This window comes from Pygoscelis adeliae, unplaced genomic scaffold (assembly GCF_000699105.1).
Source record: "Pygoscelis adeliae isolate BGI_AS28 unplaced genomic scaffold, ASM69910v1 Scaffold100, whole genome shotgun sequence".
NCBI lineage: Eukaryota > Metazoa > Chordata > Aves > Sphenisciformes > Spheniscidae > Pygoscelis > Pygoscelis adeliae.
The window spans coordinates 2,780,956-2,800,852 of NW_008824034.1; positions in this window are offsets into that span (position 1 = coordinate 2,780,956).

The following is a 19,897-nucleotide window of genomic DNA, read 5'->3' on the forward strand; positions in this document are numbered from 1 at the left end:
GCTTGGTTAGAAATACTATCTGCAAGAAACCTCTACCTCGATGCAGCGTTTTGTGCATCTTCTCTTGTGCACCCTTCTTCTTCTGTGCACCCTTTGAGGTTCATGCTGGGGCTGCAAAGTTACCAGGATACTAACAAGTAAGTGGGAGAGCGTGAAGAAGGGAGACGAAGAAGAGAGCAGTCAGAGTCCAAGGGTTTTCCAGACAGAAACACTGATTCAGTATAGGACAAAGACAGCTTTTGCATGAATGCATCATGTCTGTCCACTGGTCAACGGATGCTGGGCAAAGTTCCCTAGAAAAATGTCATTTCTTGACAGCTCACTTGCTTCAGAACCCTTGTCTTGACAATTTTAAAATTAAATTTCAGTTTCTTGTTGGATGGAAAACTTTCTTGGTTTCTTCCACAGAAAAAAAAAAAAACCAGCTGCTTCTTTACGTTTTTGGAAATTCCCCACAAAGTAAAAACTCACCCTTTCTGCCGGTCCTGTGGGTTTGAAACTCACATGTAATGCCAGAAGTGTTACTAGATCGCCTCTGGTGAGGTGGATGAGGTGACCGGTTTCTGCAGCACAGTGGATCCCATCGCTGGAGAGTACAACTTCTGGCTCTGGCATTTCAGCAAACCAAACTGTTCACTTTTGCCATTGCCCCGTTCTACCAGATGTATGTTTCCAATAAGCGTGGTCCAGAGTCAGGAGGAAAGTGGGTACCAAACATCACTGTTCAGGACTGTCCCAACAGCAGTTCTGCAGCTCTTGCAACATGTAGTTGCTGGGTGCTGTGTCTGTTTGCATTGGTACCGTCCCTGGGGGTCTCACTCTTGCAATCTGCTGAGCAGTGCAATCACAGCCAGAGCCTGTTTTTCCAAAGCAATTAAGCCACACAGGAATCGGATCTTATCAAGTCCATGGGAATTAGTCCTGGTCCTCAGTTCTTGTACTACCAACATTAGTTAGTTAGGACTGTGAGAAATAATGACTGCTCTGAGCAGCAGAGCTGGAAGAGCCGCGCCAAGGCGGCAGTGAGCCAACGGGCCCTTCACTGAGCAGGTCGGGAGGAAAATGGGTACCTGAACGCTATGATGATGTTAATTTAATGTAATCAATATTGGTCTATTTGCTTATAAAATAATGAAAAATACATAAAAGTACTTTCCTCCATGGTCTTGAAAGTATTTAAGGTTTTGAAATTTCACGAATAATGGTGATTAGAAGAGTTCTATTTTGGCACTAGTTAGCACAGCAAATGTTTAAAATAGAGGATTTTGGAATACTTTGTTACAGAAGGAAAGCAAAATTTGAAAATGGAAAGTAATGGCACATCACATTCTTGCAAACACAAAGAACAATGTTCTGAAATGTACTTTGCTTCCCTAAAGAAATGACATGAAGTGTTTGTGATGGTGAAGGAAGGACAGCTTTGCAATGCTTACCGCAAGAAGCCATTTGATCATTTCAATGCCGCTGGAGAAATTCAGAGGTTAATAAGGCTGCTCCAAAGAGGTCTAAAACAATGTCTAAAAAAAAGGAAACATGAAGTAAAAGTTACTGAGCTTTGCCAGGATATTTGTCATTTAAATATAAAACAGCAGCACTGCCAATAGAAGCAGAACATGACCTGTCAGCATTTTCTCTTCATTGCAATATCACTGTACAGCTACAGACCAAGCAGTAAACCAAATAAATAATAATAATAAAAACACAGTTTGTCAAGCTGAGTCAGATTCTCATGGTAGGTATTCTATAAACAACTCCTTTAATTCATTTTGACACAGCGTAACGGACTTTACAAGGTTTTAAGAGCTTTCTTCTCTTCAGGACAAACACAAAGACAAAACACTGTATTTTATACTAGATGAGTTTTGCAATTTCTTTTAAGACTGAAAATAATTCCTTTGTACACAGCAGTGGGTAGTAAATGTTTTTTCTGGCTGCAAGTTTCCATTACGGACATGCAAAGTGGTTTGCTGTAGCGAGAGCACCAACAGCTACCGCTGAACCCATCGGAGCTAATAGACCAATGGGGCTACATTTGAGTGCAGTGGGGTACCCACCGTGCTCACACATGACAGGGTGGGCTCAAGTATTTGGCAAAGCCTAGAGAATACAGCACCAGCTCAGACTGTGCTCAGACTGTATAGAGGGATTTGCAAAGCCTCTGGTGCCCACTTTTAATGGAGAAATGTAGGCAAGCCAAGGTGGAAATGAAAATTGTCAACGGTAGAATTGTGTGCCTCATTTCTTTCTAAATCCAAATTATTTGGGATTCAGAGCATGCCCTTGGATTTATGATGTGGAGGAGAGAATTAGTGATTCTCATGCAGAGAGCACAAGGGGCTTTGCTTTTACTACCAAGACATATTTTCATGAGAAATCCAGACCCTGACGTGGCCTAGACTTAATGTAAATTAGCCTCTGATGAGGTGACGCAAGAAGAGAAGATCTAATGAGATGTGAAGAAGCTTTTAAAGTACAGTATATCTAATCAGTGTGTGTATGTGGCTTAAAGGTAACTTCTGCCAGCACCTAAAAGGGAGCATTTAATACTTAGTCCCCAAATAACACTAGAGATTCCATGTTCTCTGTAGACTGCACACAGAAAATTAACATCTATTCCACAAATTACAACAACTTTTAAAACCCTTAACAGCTCTTTGATTAAAGGATATCAAAGGCTTTATGATCATGAAACAATCTAACACCTAACTCCACTGGGGAAATGTTTTCATCCTCCCTTTAGCAAATGAAAAACAGGGTTGGGAACCATTTTGCCCAAGATCCTACCAAAAACCAAAGGCAGAGCTGGGGCTGTGCCCACAGTCTCCCAGTCCGGAGCTCTGCCCAGTAGATCATATTCCCTGGACTGGACTGACAACTGCACAGCAGATTGCCTCGGCCTGGCTCTGTGGCCGCATCTGTTGGTCCCTTGACCAACGGAAAAAGATTGTTCCAGTCTGCGTGAACAACCTCTGAATGTCCCCTAAGTGGGTCACACCGCAGCTGTTTTGGGGGGGCATGGGAGAGCTCTCCCAGAGTGAATTGTGATGCTTCCCCGTGGGATCAGCAGCTCACTGCAGAGAGGTGAAAAGACAGAAGCTAATCATTGGCAGTGAGATCAGCAGCTCACTGCAGAGAGGTGAAAAGACAGAAGCTAATCATTGGCAGTGAGGTGACTTTGGAAGGATGCAGACTGACGAGATGACAGGAAATCTCTGTGCTGTAGCAAACTATTGGCAAAAGGAGACGGGGGGTAGACTGACAGATAATTTGTACCTAACAACCAGCCTGAACCCAGATCAGAGCTCTGGCTCTTATACTGCCAAACTCGGGGAAAATCTGAACAAAGTTCAAACTTCATTGCTAACACCCATCAACATAATGAACAGAGTAAGCATCTGTGATATGGCAGTGCCAGCCTACGAGGAAGGCTTCAATCCAGGGCCAGAAGTTTTCAGTTACCCTTCTGAACAATTTCTCCTTGCAAAATGCCTAGACCAATGCAGGTATAGGTGTATCTTAGTGCACAGACAGTTCAAAGCAGCCTCTTTATTGTGGAACAAAAGGGAGGAGCCTGAGACAGCAAAAAAAAGGAGGACGTTCATGAACTTGGTTGACCTGGCTTGTCCTTGGCAGACTCCCCCAGCTGTGAAATACATGCACGAGTGCCCTGTGAGAAGAGTGACGTGGCAGAGGCAGTCGGGCTGGGTGAGTGTATCCGAGAGGTTGCTATGGAGTGGCGATTCGGGGTAGAGAGGGGCAGGAGCTGAGTGCGTGAGGGGCTGGAGCCCACCACTGCCTGCCTAGAAAACATGCCCATGCCAGCAGCTGGTGGGGATGCGCAGGGCGTGGGCACTGCTTGGACGCAATGGCTTCAGCATCTCATGGTCACTGCAGCCTGCTCTGAGGTCCACAAGAGGGCCACCAAAACTATTTTTGGTACCCAATTCCTGAGCTCCCGAGGGTCCAAAGAGAGGTAAATCCTATCCAAACAGCTCTGCCCCCAGGAAACAGGCTAATAAGGGGCTAATAAAGGAAACAATAACAGTAGGCATTAATTCAACAATCAGTTTTAAATCCCTTTCTTAAACCATTAACTATATCTTCTAAACTCATCATCTTACTTGTCTTTGACATGCCGAAGTCCCTGGAGGGGGTCTAGAAATAGCATTGCCTGTAGCAGGGAGTGTTTTATGCGCAGTATAAAGCTGGTCACAGTCATACAGATTAAGTGGGAGATGAGGCCTTAGGTGGCCACTTGCAAGGTCTGGGCACCACTTGCGAGGTCTGGGCGCTGCCACCCACAGGAGGAGGAGAGGACATGCGTCTGCAGGGCAGCAGTGGAAACCTCCAACACTGCACCACGAGCACCAGGACGGAGAGCTGGAGCAGCGGAGCCCAACGGGCAGAGTACCCTGGCGCCCCGCGGGCAACCGAGCATCACGGCGGCGTGTCTACAGTCAGCAAAATTGAGGCAGCCCATGACAAGGGCTTCTCTTGCAAAATACAGCAATGTAACCTTTGAGCTGCTAATCATTTTTCCTTTTTGGCAGCCAAACAAATATTACGAAAGAGTAATTCTCAGCATCCATTGTACCCTGAGGGTTAACAAACGTGTAAGAAGAGCTCCAGATAGAGAGCTGGCAGCCTCTGCTTCTCCTTTAATGTGTGGAGAGCTCTACTGAGACTTGAGGGATGATGGGAGTTGTCTTTTCTTCTTTTTTTTTTTGAGAAATAAGGTCACAGAAATTGTCAGAGGAGCATGTGGAGAGATTATAGCAAAAGCACAGAAGCCTGTCAGAGAAACTTCCTGATTTTTAGAAGCCTGATTCTTGTTATTTTACAGTAAGACTGTAGAGCACAAACTCTCCCCAAGAGCTGGGGGAAAGTGCAGTCGTTTGTGCAGGGCGGTGACAGAAGTTGAGGTGGGAGTGGGCAGAAGGGCAGAAACCAGCATGTCCACATGAGATGGCTGACACTAATGTCACACAGTGCCCTGCAGGGACAGAGCTGGCAGCCTCCATACAATGGGAAAATGCAGCGCCCATCACCCTGCCACGGGCTGACTGCCCAAAGCTGCTGCCATCCGACGGTCACTTCTCTGAGACACTAGTTGCTGATCTTGGGGCGGTTTCTAGTGGACAGGCCTGGGCCTCTCCTTTGGCAGCCTTTTCTCTTTGCTCGGCAAAGAGGCTGAGGCTAGAGCAAGCCCAAAGGCCGAATTATTGTCCCGTGTCGGCAGGGTAGGGGTACGGTGTTCAAGGGGTGGCAACGGGGACGCTCGTCTGGGGCCAGCATCCAGGGCACAGGGGTTCAAGTACTGTCACTTCCTCAGCAGAAGATGCAACAGCATTTCAATACACACGCCCACCAGGCCTCGCTGGCCCGAAACCTCACCAAAGTGTCTGATTTCTAATACTGACCCCCCTGAGCCAGCAAACACCACAGGAATAGCACTGGTGGCAAAGCTACAATGTCAGAGTGGGACTGAAGTATCACCAGGTAACCTAGTCAGGACCAGTTTAACTTGTAGCAAGTTATTAGCTTCTTAAATAGTACTTAAAAATTGTGATGTGGAAGCCGTGTTTTCACAAAGTAGCTGAAGCAGAACAAGCTCAGATAATCATCAGCCTCAGCGTGTCTGTACGGCTTTGCCTGGCACCACCGGGAATGAAACCTCCCCCTGGGCTGACCTCCCTCGCCCCAGCCCGCTCTGCTTTTCCCCAGGTTTACCATGCGCTGGGGGTATCACTGCTGACCCGCCAGCCACCCTGCACAGACACTACACCATTTTCCTGATGATTTCATGTTTAACTCGTACTTTGCACGGAGCCGTGCGAGACGATTCCTTGGCTACGGGAAGGGAAAGGCGCCTTAGGGGCAGCTTGCAATGCAGCCCTGGGGCAGTGAGGCTCACTGTAACATTTAGAAAGTACATTTTATGTACTTATGTATGTAACATGGTACATAAGTACTTATGATACTTGGTTAATTCAGGAGTTTACCAGGTAACAAACACTAAGAAACCAGGCAAAGGCTCCAATGGCAGCACCATCAGACCCTAGCCTGCAGGCTGGGCAGTTTTCATACAGAGTAAGATGAATTCAGCGTACGTGTGAGCACTGAGCCACTGACAATAAGCTTTGTTAGAATAGAGCAACATTTCTTTAACTTTGCTGTCTTCCCTACAGGCTGTGGAGGAAGTGACTAACTCCTGAGCAGGCAGTCATGGACCTGGTGAGAGATTTCAGGTATGTGTTGGAAGGTAAAAATGTTCTGGTGCCCTGTCTGGTCTTGGTGATATTAGTCAAGCATAAGTCATAGCACTACACCTAAGACAGACTTCCCCAGGGAAATCATAGACTGCTAATTTAGAGGGAGCAAGCAGTGGGGACTTTTTATACTAAGATGATAAAATAAAGGTCTCCAGCTGAGAGATCTATTTGTGGAGATGAATGGTAATTTGCCAGCGCAGGGGACAGCTGAAATTAATAATGATATTCTGCTGTAATTCGTACTACTTAAAAGCCAGAGTCAAATCACTGTGGTTGCTAGGGATCTGTACCTGATTTCTCTGAATGAGAATTTGTTCTATTAATTTGAGTGGCTTAAAAGGACGATTGTAATAACGCTGAGCATTTGGCTTCAGTTGATCCAACAGCTTCTTCCCGAGGACAAAAAAAAGACCTGTGAGTTACAGGGTCTGTGTTTTTGTAACTAGACCAGTTAATGTGATGTGGCTTGGCAGAACTTGTGATTCCTTCTAACACGGAGGGGAGTTACCAGCCATATACCCCCCTGCCCCCACTCCCCGCAGTTTTACATGGGTAAGACACCAAGGACTTCACCAAATCTTAAGAAGTGAGCTGAAACCGCGTTCCCCACTCAAACCAACGAAAGCCTCCCAGAGTCAGCTGTACTGTAAAAGGCCACAAAAGTCGCAGCATAAAGTTAACGTTGCCCAGAGGCCAGAATTGTCCCTCCTGACCCCAACAGCAATAGGGTTTCAGCTCGACTAAAATTCAGTTATCTTCCTCCTAGCCTGCGCGTCTGCAAAGGGCCTCAGCACATCTCCAGTGCAGAGTCACCCTGGGGGCTGGTCCCCCCGGTGAGCCCTCCCTGCTGCCTCTGGTGTCCTATCTGATCGGTTGGGAAGGCAAAAACTGCAGAAAATGCTCTCAAAAGGTTAAAAAGAAAAATGCAATAGAAATGCTGGCCAAGTAAGGATCAGCCTTGGAAGCTTTCTAATTTTTAGTTTGAGCTTGGACATGTGGAAAAAATAATAGTCATGAAAGGACTTGCAGGCCCTCCCAATCTAGATGAAGAATAAACAATACAAAGAGACACAGCAAAGAGAAAAATGAGAGAAATTCTGATTATCCTCCCAGCAGTTGTAACATGGAAATTAGGACAGGATAACAGGCAATTTAATGCCAGCATCTACTTTGGAAAAGTGGAGGTGGCCACAAAACGGATTAAATGTGACTGGAAAAATGGCTAGCATCAGTATGGGAGAATCATCAAAATAAGCCAAGAAGAGAAAGGGAATGGAGATACACAACACTGACCTTTGCTATATTGTTCACAGAAATGTCAAGGGAAAACACAAACCCATACAGCCACAGAAAAGTAAAGCAAATTGTTATCTGGCTGAGCAGGAAGACATGTCTGGACAAGAAAGAAAACAATTGATCTCTGTGGGGTAACCTAGGTCCAGCAAAAAGAACAAAAGGGTTCAAGTATTGCAGAGTTAAACTGAAAATTTTTCTGGTTTGGTTTGGTTTTGGTGGTTTTTTTTTTTAATTAAAGAAAAAAACACCTAGGAAAAAAATGGAAGTGCTATTGCTGCTTCAAAGCAAGAGGTGGTATAAAGCATGCAGCTCAGAAAAGGTGCGTGAGTACCCACAGCACGTGCGTGTGTATTCACGGGCACCACGAGGAACATCTCTGGTTTTAGAGAGCAGATTAAAGAAGAGAAAGTGCACAGAGCACGGGTGTTAATCTGCACCAGGGGAAGTCTACAGCACAGCCAGGCTGGTGAGCCAGCCTCCACTGCATCCCTAACGGCTCAGCACAGCTAGGGTCAAGGCCAAAGGGGAACAGTGCCGGGCTGGCTAAAACCATGAAATAACTTGTCACTACCCTCCCGCTGTGGCATCGCAGTCTGCTGTGCGACTACCTGTCTCTGCAGGGATTTAGCCCCGTGTGGGTTGGGAGCACACGAGGCATTGGTGCGGGCTGCTTGCCAGTGCTCTGCTCTGAAGTGCGAGCGGGTGAAGGAGGTGACTCTGGCCAGGGCTGTGCAGGGGACGGCTTGCCATACACAGGGCCATGGGAGCTGTGGTGGTGGCCTGAGGGTGGAGGAGGAAGGTGGACAGCCCACGGTGTAGGGCAGGCTCTGCAAAGGCACAGAGGAGTGCAGCTCCCCGTGGGCACTAGTGCCTGAGCAAGAGCACGTGCAGAGTGCAGCACGGCTGCAGGTTGGGAGCGCTTAGGGCTGTGTTCCTGCTGTGGTCACTCGGGGTGAGCACAAGCCTCCTGCAGAGGGCAGGTAGGGTGCAGGAGGTGCAGGAGCTGCGTGCTCACACAAAGGAAGAGAAACTGTCTGGCAAGGGCTGTCCTCTGAGTTACAGCTGGGGTGCCCTAAAACTAATGGAGTGGAAAGCTTTGGAGGAAGTGTGATGGACCATGGTGGAGGGTGTTGCTGTGCGAGGCCGTGACTCCTGTTGTGCTGCAGTAGACCGGGTACACTGCAAAATGCAAGCGATAGCTGCAATTGCTGCAGGTCCTCAAGTTGTACAAAGACACCCCCACTTTGTCTCTGCAAGGAAGGGGCCCATGTAAAGGTTTTATCAAAGAGGCAGAATATAAAATCTGTGCAAACCAGCCACACTTGTGTTCACCTTCTCTACCAGCCATGATTGCTGGTAGCTGAATCCCTGCCTGATGAGGGAGCTCAGCTTCGGGCAGGTGGTTGTATGTTCCCACTCCTGGGGCTCCAGGCACTGGGTGAGTGCTGCCAGCTACGCGATGAGGGGTGCACGGTCTGAGATGATAGGTAGAGTTATGCTGGAAATGCTTTAGTAGGAGCTGTGTGGCCTTGGGGAATTTTGAATCAAAGGCGAGGTAAGTTTTTGAAATACCATCTGTGTTTGCAGGAAACACTGGCGTTTGCAGGGAGGGAGGAACTGCTGAGATGCCTCCTGTTTTGGGGGGGAGGGGGTAGGCTGGGAAGTTGCATGGTTAGAGCTACAGTTGGACCTGTTGATGAGTTGGGTTCAGGTGATGAATTGCAGAGAGTGCCTTGCTGGGACAGGGCTCATCTTGGAAAGCCCTTGCAAGGATCCAGCACCCCCAGATCTGCTTCAGGGTCCAGGCACTGTGCCTCAGTGCCATGTCCTCCTCAGGTGAACCTAAGGAGGTTCAGTTCTGTTCAATATCTTTATCAATGATCTGGACGAAGGGATTGAGTGCACCCTCAGTCAGTTTGCAGACGACACCAAGTTGGGCGGCAGTGTTGATCTGCTCGAGGGTAGGAAGGCTCTGCAGAGGGACCTGGACAGGCTGCATCGATGGGCCGAGGCCAACTGTACGAGATTCAACAAGGCCAAGTGCCGGGTCCTGCACTTCGGCCACAACAACCCCATGCAGCGCTACAGGCCTGGGGAAGAGTGGCTGGAAAGCTGCCCGGCGGAAAAGGACCTGGGGGTGTTGGTCGACAGCCGGCTGAACATGAGCTGGCAGTGTGCCCAGGCGGCCAAGAAGGCCAACGGCATCCTGGCCTGTATCAGAAATAGTGTGGCCAGCAGGAGCAGGGAAGTGATCGTGCCCCTGTACTCGGCACTGGTGAGGCCGCACCTCAAATACTGTGTTCAGTTTTGGGCCCCTCACTACAAGAAGGATGTTGAGATGTTGGAACGTGTCCAGAGAAGGGCAACGAGGCTGGTGAGGGGTCTGGAGCACAAGTCTTCTGAGGAGCGGCTGAGGGAACTGGGGTTGTTTAGCCTGGAGAAAAGGAGGCTGAGGGGAGACCTCATCGCTCTCTACAACTACCTGAAAGGAGGTTGTAGCGAGGTGGGTGTTGGTCTCTTCTCCCAAGTAACAAGCGATAGGACGAGAGGAAATGGCCTCAAGTTGCGCCAGGGGAGGTTTAGATTGGACGTGAGGAAAAATTTCTTTACTGAAAGAGTGGTTCAACATTGGAACAGGCTGCCCAGGGAAGTGGTTGAGTCACCATCCCTGGACGTATTTAAAAGACGTGTAGATGAGGCGCTTAGGGACATGGTTTAGTGGGCATGGTGGTGTTGGGTTGACGGTTGGACTCGATGATCTTGGAGGTCTCTTCCAACATTAATGATTCTATGATTCTATGATTCTAATGCAGAGGACACTACCTGAGTGCTGAGCAGGCAGAGCTGATGGATGGGGTGTTTTTTGGGATGATTTGTCACTGTTTTAGAACAAACAGAGATAGTGACCTTGTAAGTGAGCAACAGCAGTAGCAGCTCCAGAGCAATAGAGCAGGTCTGCCCTTCACATAACACTTGTGTAAATGCTCCTTTTTCGGGCATAAGGATGACTGACCTCAAGTGAGTGGGCGAGCTGTATTTTTATTGCTATAAAATGACGCAGAGTTTACTGACAAAAGCAGATTGGCAGCTGGTGGGGATTTTTAATCAGAGAGAAGATTCAGTGCTCACTGGATGTTAATCCACAACTGTTTACAGAATCACATTGTTACCACAGCATGTTGCTTTTCCTGTGCAGGAGTTAAAAACTGTATTTTAGCACAACATAATGATGTATGGTTATTAACTGACTTTAAAAAAGCGTCTATGAAAATTACAGCATTTAGGAGATATGCAGTGGTTTTATTTATGTATATATAATGCAAATCTATATACGTTATATATAACCACATCTAGCTATACGGGACACGTCCTACAGGAAACAAAGGGGGCTGGTGATAGTTTCACATAAAATTTATTATGTGATTTTCTGGCTTTCAAGGTATTGCTGATTTGTCTATTAAAAAAACAAAAAAGCCCCATACAGTACTTCAGAGACTGGGTTGTAAGCTTTCATACATATTCAAATATTAAATGACTGTATTAGTGTTCTCCTTTTAGTATTAACTAACCCAAAGGAAAAAGACAGGAAGGGATGGGACTCGAGGGGGTGACACACCGGTTATGTCTGCCCGCGCTACCACAGTGGATGTGTAAATGCGGATAATAGCTGTTTTACTCCCACTCTTAGCGTGTAAAGATTATGAGCTCATGGGCCATCTATTACTTTATAACCTAGAACTGGGGCTTCTGGAAAGCACAGAACTAAAGGTGAAGTTGGCCTTTTCCAAACCTGTAAGAATTTGCGTGCAGAAATGAGGCCACGGGAGTGCAGCACCCCAGATTTGGTCTGCAGAGGATTCCAGACTTGCCGACTCTGCTTGGGATTGCTCGCCCCGTGACCTCATAAGATGCTCAGGTCTCAGCTAGATGAAATCAGCTTTTGCCCTTTAAAGCAACGTAAACATGCAAACTGCTTGGAGAAGGTATGAGAGCTCAAGGACTTGAAGATGCTTAATTGGTTTATGGAGCTAAACTCCTTAAAGAACTTAAGCTGCTGTGAAAAGGGAAGCTGGTTTAAATCCCCAATTCTCCCTGCTGGAAGGCTAAGCCCAAGTGCGCTATAGGGTGCCAGTTCTGGGCTTGGCTGCGACTCGGCTACTGTAAAGCAGCCAGGCAGCCCTCCGGAGGGGACGGATTTCCTGGGTGGCGCAGAAGCTGCTGTGGTCAGGACATCTTGTTCATCAGTTACTTTGGCTTAGTGAAACAGTCTGAGAGGCTGCTGGAAGCAGCTGTAATTTGGGGAGGTCTGAGCACTCTTTCACTTACCCTGGGAACCAGAAAGTGAGAGACCCATGAGAAATGGAAACCAACAGGTCCGCTAAGATGTGGTGCCTTTGTTTCTACTTTGTTGGGTTTGGATTTTTGTTGTTGTTGTTGTTGTCTGGTTTCTCCTTCAGCTACTGGCTCTCGTTATGTCTTTTGTGATTAAAATGCCCGCTGTTTTCTCCTTAGGAGAAAATATAAAGTCACTTCCCTTTTTAATACTGTAAGAGCTTTAGCTATTCAAGGTGGGCACAGTAAGCCATTTTGTTCGCGGTTGTTAATTTTTGTGCCGCTTCCTTGCACTGAATCCAAGTCTTCGTTTCTGCTCTGCACGTTATTAGAAAGATGCTGGGGCTGCTGTTCCAGCATCCATCTCAGCGAAGCCGGATGGGAGGTAAAGTCCCTTCCCTAGTCTGTCTTCTCTGCTTATGCAGCCATGATCCCATCAGCCCTTCTTGCCACAGTATTGCACCAAGATGTTCCCGCAGATTTGCTGCGTTTGATATAGTTTGTGAGTGCCTCCGGGATTCAGTGCTCTGGGCAGTGTCCAGGCTGTGCTGGGTGCAGCGAGGCTGGCGTGGGAAGGAGGGTCTGTGCCACAGCCCTTCCACCCCACTGCATGCAAGCTGGGCTTGCACATAACCTGGCACGAGCTGCTATTAAGATGAATATCGCTTAAATGGATTTAGGTTACTGAGCCACACATGCTATATAGTGCAGCCCTGTGCCACTTGCCACACCGCCTCTCTGTGCCCTCTGTGAACTACGCAGCAATTATTTGGTATTTGTTTCCAGGTTATCAACAAAAGCAGTGAATACACCCGGTCTCAGACCTGCGCAAACACATTCCTTACCCACAAAACTTCCATGACTAAATATCAGTGAATGACTGGCAGATGTATAGAGACTTCCCGTTCTTCCCAAGCCGCTAAACAACTTGTCAAATTTAATTTTTAAAATGTTTACAGTCTCAGCTGGCAGCTGCGCTGTGCAGCAGCAACATCAAGGCGAGTGCACCTACCCACTGCTTTCCCAGATAGACTGTAAAGTGCAGTGAGAATACTGACAGACCCTCATGAGAGCCGTGTTGCCTGTTACCAGGCTGAGCGTGGTGTTACAGACATAATTGAAACTTGGCAGGAAGTTGTATGCTGGCTATTAATATACAAAGATAGAGAATATTTAGATAGGACTGGCAAGGATATACAGGAAAAGGCATAGACTTATTCATGAGTTAGTGTTGGAAGAGGACTCTGTTGCTCGAGGCTCGAATGAGCTTCCCCTTGCCTTTCCCATCCAGCATTAACACACACACACAAAAAAAAATAGGCAACGTTCCAAAGACGGGATACACTTCCCTTGAGGAAAAGAGGAGGATTTAAAAGGCTCGGGCACTGTGCGGGGGCATCCAAGTGTGTTTGAAATGTTCAAAGTTGACAAACTACTGAGATGAAAGCAACTTGGAACTAAATAGAAATTGGAGTGAGAATAGAGGAGACTTCCCTGAAGATGTTTAATAGGTCAGAGAGGGCAGGTTTTGTTCCAGAGGGCTGGATGGGGGCTTATAAATTACAGTTCCTCTTTTGCCTTTTTTTTTTTTTCCTCCCTCCTCTAAGAAAAGGAGAAGCAGGGGGCCTGGGAACTGCAGATATGTAACTGGGACTTGAGCAACGAGGTAGGCTTTTTTTATAGCTAAAGACAAGGTTAAAATTGTGTAATTTTGTGAGGCACAGGTTAGGCTTGCAACATGACTGAAAAAATCTGTTTAATTTACTGAGAATGTACCCAGACTGACACATGACATTGAAAAGGTTAAAAAGATAGGATAAAGTTGATTTTTTTTAAAGTTTTTTTAAAGTACATTGAAAGGTGTCCCCACTTTTAAGGTTGTTGATTTTTTTTTTTTTTTTCTTTCCTTTGGGGAAAAGGGCAGCAAAAAACCCAACAAACACCCTGCCCCCAACCCCCTGCGCCCAAGACTTTTATCTGACAATTCCTCCAAACCAAGGGTGATTCAGATACCAGTTCCTACTTAGCTAACCACCAAGCTTCAGCGGTTTGGATAAAAGGGAACTGTGGTCTGAGTCATCCAAGGTTAGCATTTGGTTGGCAAAACTAAAACCATGCCTGCAAGATTTTCTAAAAGTCAAAAAACCTCTGCCTGTCTGCCAGAAAAGTTACCACAACTTGTCTTGCTTTCACAAAAAAAGCGTGTGCCACATGATATTTTGACTGATAAATTTAATGTGGTAGCGATTAAACTATGCTATGTCAGTTTTCTTTGCATTTTGGTTTTTTACTGAGAAATCTGCCTGTGAAGAGGCAGCAGCTATTTTTTCCCATAATTGCATCTGTTTCAGAGAGCAGACAGATGTTGGGCTGAAATTCATTATGATATTCATAACCCCATTGGGATCTGATGACCTAGTAACATACAGCTACTGTTCCTTGCAAAGCATTTAAAATGGTTGCCACTTTGAATGAAGAAGTAACTTTGCAGAGGATGGGAGGGAAGGGAAAAACTTGTAGCTAGGCAGATGGCTGCACAACAGTAATATACAATAGTAATATAAAATGTATAAGTTCAATTTATTTCAATAAATCATCTTGCTCTTAATTCTGCAAAATTGCCAGCCAGCCTTCGTGCACTGGTGGATGCTGTGTTGGTATTCAGATACTAGGCATACAGTCAAAGTGAAATACCCGGTGACGTAGGAGAGAAAAGAAAACCAGAGTAGGAAAAACTCTGATGGAGGGACAATGTAATAGAAATAGCTTTCACAAAGGGGAACAGTTATCTGCGTGACTTGTGTGTTACTGCACAAAATCACAATTGAGGATTCAATTGGCGCTGGAACTGAGAGTCCAAAAGCCCGAAGTGCAAAATATCATCATTCCAGAAAATACAGCTCTTCTCCCTGAAAGCATTTGTGTGGCTGTTGTCAGGGATAGCAGGGACGTGTGCTGGGCTGACGGGAAGTGGGAAACTTCCAGCAGCAGCGTTCTTTCTTGAGAAACTCCAAAGTGCTGTGCTGAAACAATGCTGTGAAGTCATGGGTCATGCAGTGAAAGAGGGTTATCAGTCCTGCAAGGAGAGGGTTCCTCGTGCTCTCTGTGTGCAATGTATTGGGACACGCTTTGCTCAGGCAGGCTCATTTGTGTGCAATTGAAAAGGGGGGGGGAAAAAAAAATCTGCAAGAGTCCCAGCGAGCGGCATTCGGACTAATGCAAGTTTTGTGGGAGACCTATATTTTAAGTTTTACCCTGGGAAATGAGGTGGACATCCTGGCTGTGATTACAGTAGTGAGAGGCACTTTTTCCAGCCTGCCTGTCTGCTCAGGAATCCTTTGGGAAGGAAGCTCTTTGGGCTCGTTTTGGATATCCTGTGAAACTGAACCAGCACAGCTGCCAGGAACTGAAAAAAGTTATTTAATTTTTAAAGAGCTGAAACCCACTGTATGTGCTACTGAGTATTGTACAAGAAATGACTGTTTTGGTTTGTTTGTCTGGATTTCTGGTATTCCCAGTTTACTGAAGGTAGTAACCCTGTCTCTCAATCCTAATGCAGCAGCCTCTGCAAAGTACAAATCTGAAGACAGATTTGGGTTTAAATATGACTTTCTAGCCCAGCCTTAATGTGTTTGGAATGAAGTGGAATTTTCTTTACTTCAAATAGAAGAAAGCATGAGAAATATTCAGAGCCTGATCCAACAATCCATTGAAAACAAAGACATCTTACTGCGACTTCCAAGCACTGCAGGGATGGGTCACAGAACTACTGAAGTTATGAAGTGGATTGGGTTGGGGGGAGGGGGTGGTGGTTCATCTCTTTTAGCGTCTTTTAACTGAATTGGAACGTAAGTAGCTGGGTGTCCACGGCCTGAAACTTAAATCTTTCTCCTGCAACGCAAAGAATTTTTGCAGCAGCTGCATTAAGTTGTACTGGTATTTTCCAAGATGTGACCTGATGAAAGTATTCTCTGCTTTTCTGTGTTCATCAGATAGTACTCATGGCACTGTCTGACTGCCACCAAGCTAGCATGAAGACATACCCAGGCTGTATACAATCCTAGACGGTTTTTTAATGTGTAATCTTGTTTCTGACAGTCTAGCAAAGCCACCCACACTACTAAACGGTGCTATAATTGGAAACGGAAGGGGATAACTTTAAAGTTAGTGGCTGGCCTAATAAATCAAGATTTTTTTTTTACTCCAGGACTTCATAAAAACCATTAGTAACAATAAATCACTTCCACAATGATGCTGTAAATGGTAATGAATTCAAGCGGCAGTCAAGAGACCCTACTCATGGATGAACGTTGGGCTTAATACCATGCTGGCTGTTGCTGCCCATTGACTCTCCTGTAATCGGCATTTAATAGCTGGTAATCTTCTGGGTCTGGTGCAACCAAATGAGGACAAAATGGTTCCTGAAAGCATTAGGCAAAAAGATTGGCCTTCTTTTTCAAGCAATCCAGAGAGAGCTTCTGGAAGTGGAGGGTGAAGTCTGTAGTTACAAGCAGATTTCATGGCCTTTTGTGTCACTTGGCTGCCTCTCAGCTAAAGGTTGTACCCTGAAGAAACACTAAAGAGATGTCTAAAATCACTAGTTCATATAAAAAACAAAAATCATGGGGAATTTTGTAAAGGATTCTTGTTCTGGGAGAAAGGTGCTGATGTCCGAGTGTTAGAGTCTGCATCGATCCGATCAGGCACCTCTGGCACTGGCAGAATGCAGTTTCCTTACAGAAGGTAAGAAAACTTCCAGCAAAATAAATCTCTGAGGGAATGAATGTTTTGGTGCCAAGGAAATCTGGTGTTTACAGGGATCCTATTTGACTCTGGAGCAAGTGCTGGGGAGCCATTGCAGAGAGGAGTCCTGGGGAAGGCCAGCACGCTGGGGTCGGGCTCTGGCTCTCTGCCATGAAGCTGGGAGCGGGGGAGCCAAGAAGCTCGAAGGCTGGGGGGGGGGAGGTTGCCTCCTGCTTCTGTAGCAGAGAGCCTAACTTGAGCTCTGGGGTTTCTGACCTCCCTGTTGTAGAGCTAGGATTTGGATCCTGAAAATGCTGGGAAGTATATGCAGAGGGTTGGCTCTGGGGTCACGGACGTGGCGTGAGCGGCTGAGCCTGGCTGCTCCCGCAGCCATGGAAGTGGCAGGGATGTCCATTCCCTGAGCACCATCGGGGGGATTATTTCAAGGAGAAGATCCTGCGTGTCTGAGTTTTTCTGAATGATAATTTCTCTGAATTTACAGTTCTGAAAAGAGTCAGTTTGTCCCATTCAGACTGAAACCCCACTTTAAGAAGCTGTTTATTTCTTGCAGACCGGAAATCCTGTTTTCTTATGAGTTATCTTTTTGTTTTTTTCTCTGCCAGCTTCACACCTGTAGCTGAGACCCCAGCGTAAACAAAGCTAAAGGAAACAAGCCAGCATGTCAATTCGAGCCTCAACTTTAAACACTCTCTTCCTTTGCTGAGTGTCACATCTGGCAGGGCAATTACTGTTAGCGGTACTATAACGGACCCAAATCTGAGTTTTGGAGGGGGTGGGATGCAGACAGAAGAGGTCGGGATTAGCCCCATACTTCTGGGGTACAATGGCATTTCCTTTGCTGAAACAAAGGAAGTTCTTCCCCCTTCATGCCTGCACTTCCCTTTTAATACAAAACATCCTTTGCATGCACAGAGACATTTGAAAGGTTTTTATGTTTGGGTCTGTGGTTGCTGAATTTGGCTGCAGGGGTTTGACTACGGCTGTCGGAGAGGAAAGCTGTATTGATAGCGTTTAATTGTCTCTTGTGTTTGTTGTGTTTTGTGGTGGTTTTTTTTAATGAACTTATTCTTAAGGGATTCTGTTGACTTTTTATTATTGATAAGTTGAATGTGGGTTTCTAGTGTATTAACAGTCAGGTTGCGCTAAGGCATTGAATTTCCTGATTCCTGGGAGTTACTCTGCCACATGGCTTCATGCAGAAGAGCAAGGTGTGACAGCCTGCTTGCAAGTCGGCAATAGCACAAACACCCCATCTGTGCGGTACTTTGGGGAGGGCTGGAGCAGAAGCAGGGCACGAGGCCGCAGGGGACACTTGGAGCACAGTTTCTGTTTCTGCAGAACCAGTCATCAGGTTGGTGATGAAGAACTCGGGGCTTGTAAATCTGGTTCTACTCTGAAAAGTAGCCTTGTCCTGGTGGTGTTTTCACCCTCAACAGATCTGCTGTGAATGTCAGTGACAAAACCAGCTGTTGCTTCTGTTAGACCTGCAGGGCCTTTATGGGGAAAAGATGTGCTGCCTTCTTTGGCAGCGAGGGAAGAATTGCTTACGAAGCTCTGCCTGCAGTTGTGCGAGTGGGACTGGAGCGTCCACAGAAACTCTGCCAGTAGCAGGGCTCAGTGGGGGGAAGAAAATGAAAGGTGGTGATAAAAGCGTGTAGCCAAGAGATACTGAGACGTGCCCGCAGAAACACTACAAGACATATTCTACTTCTAAAACAGATTTTCCTATCATTTTTGGGTAGAGCTTTCTGTCAAGTGGAAATTAATCCTCAGGTTGGAGCACCCACCAGAGGTGAGCAAGGCAGGTAGGACCAATTTTGGCAAAGAATGTAAGAGATGGAGCAAGAGGGAGGGTGTTTGGTAGACAACAGCCGGGAGTTTCACACCAGTTCTCACCAGGGAAGCAGGAAGGAAGTGGAAAGTGGCAGGAGACAAAGGACAGACCAAAGGTTAGAGAAGAGATAAAGAGGGATTGTGAGAAATAACACAAGCAGAAAGGCTAACGATGGATTTATGTAAGGCAGGAAGGCTATAATGGGGAGCAAAACTGTGGCTTAACTTTGTCAAAGGCGACGTGAGGGCCAGAACTTTCCAAATGCTGCCCAGGGGAGAGCTGGGGGGCTGGGCTGGGCACGGAGAGGGGCCTGGGCTGGGCTGTCACTGCATGCAGCCTTCTGCCCCTGTCGTGCATAGCTGCATTATGCACGTTTAGTTCTTCAACAAACTTGTGCTTTAATGCAGCAACCAGCTTCAAATCTGTTAGCGGCGCATCGATATGTTGGCCTACAGGCGGACGGACAGCAAACAGCCAGCGGCGCTTTAGTTAACGTGTCCAGTGTGGGCTGTTTTAAAAGAATACTTTGAAGTTGAATGACACATCAGCATTTCTTTCAAGGAAATTGCCAAACGCTTTTATGACAACAGTGCCACTCCGCTGCTGGCATTGCATCCGCCGTGGTGTGCTAATAGGCACCGAAGATGCTTTGACGGCTTTGACTTGATTTCACATCTGTGATTGTGAAAATACTGATTCAGAATTTCATCCCCTTTGCTTGATGTCCCGTCCCTGAGCATCATTCAGGAACACTTACGGACTTTATCTCAGTAATGTGCATTTCCACTGATTTTTTTTGCCTCTAAATATGAGGCCCAAAAATATCCACAAGTCCTTCCACCCCGCTACAATACAGTTGTGCGCTGTGTTCTTTTTGTCGTCATAATTACAGGGCGAAAGAGACTGCAATAGGCAGCAGAGCTGACAGTGACATGCTGCCTTCCGAAGCACGCTCCAGCGCTTTGGGACGGGCTCGCCAAGGGGGTTGCCATCCTGCTCCGCACCGGGAGGGACTTGCCGCTGCCGGTTGCCCCCCGTTCCGTGTGGGACCGTGCGGCTGGGTTCCCCCGGGTCTGAACCTGCTCCAGCCACCCCGACAGCGCTGAGCTCGCTGCTGAAAGCAGCGTTGCCGTCCCCTCCGTGGGCTCGTATTCGCAGCGCTCCTCACCTTAGGGAAAGGGTCTAGAGGTGCTTGTGTGTGATCCTTTTTTTTTTTTTTTCATTTTTAATGTCCTTTGTTGGGGGTTTTGAGGTTTGGGTTGGTTTGTTGGGGGGTTGTTTTGGGTTGTTTTTTTTTTTAATGGCTGGGGTTATTTCCTTCGGCCCCGGGGCAGGGTCCCTGCTCCCTCCGCGCCGCCCGGCAGCGCAACTCCCGGCTGGGAGCGCGGGGGCTTGCAGG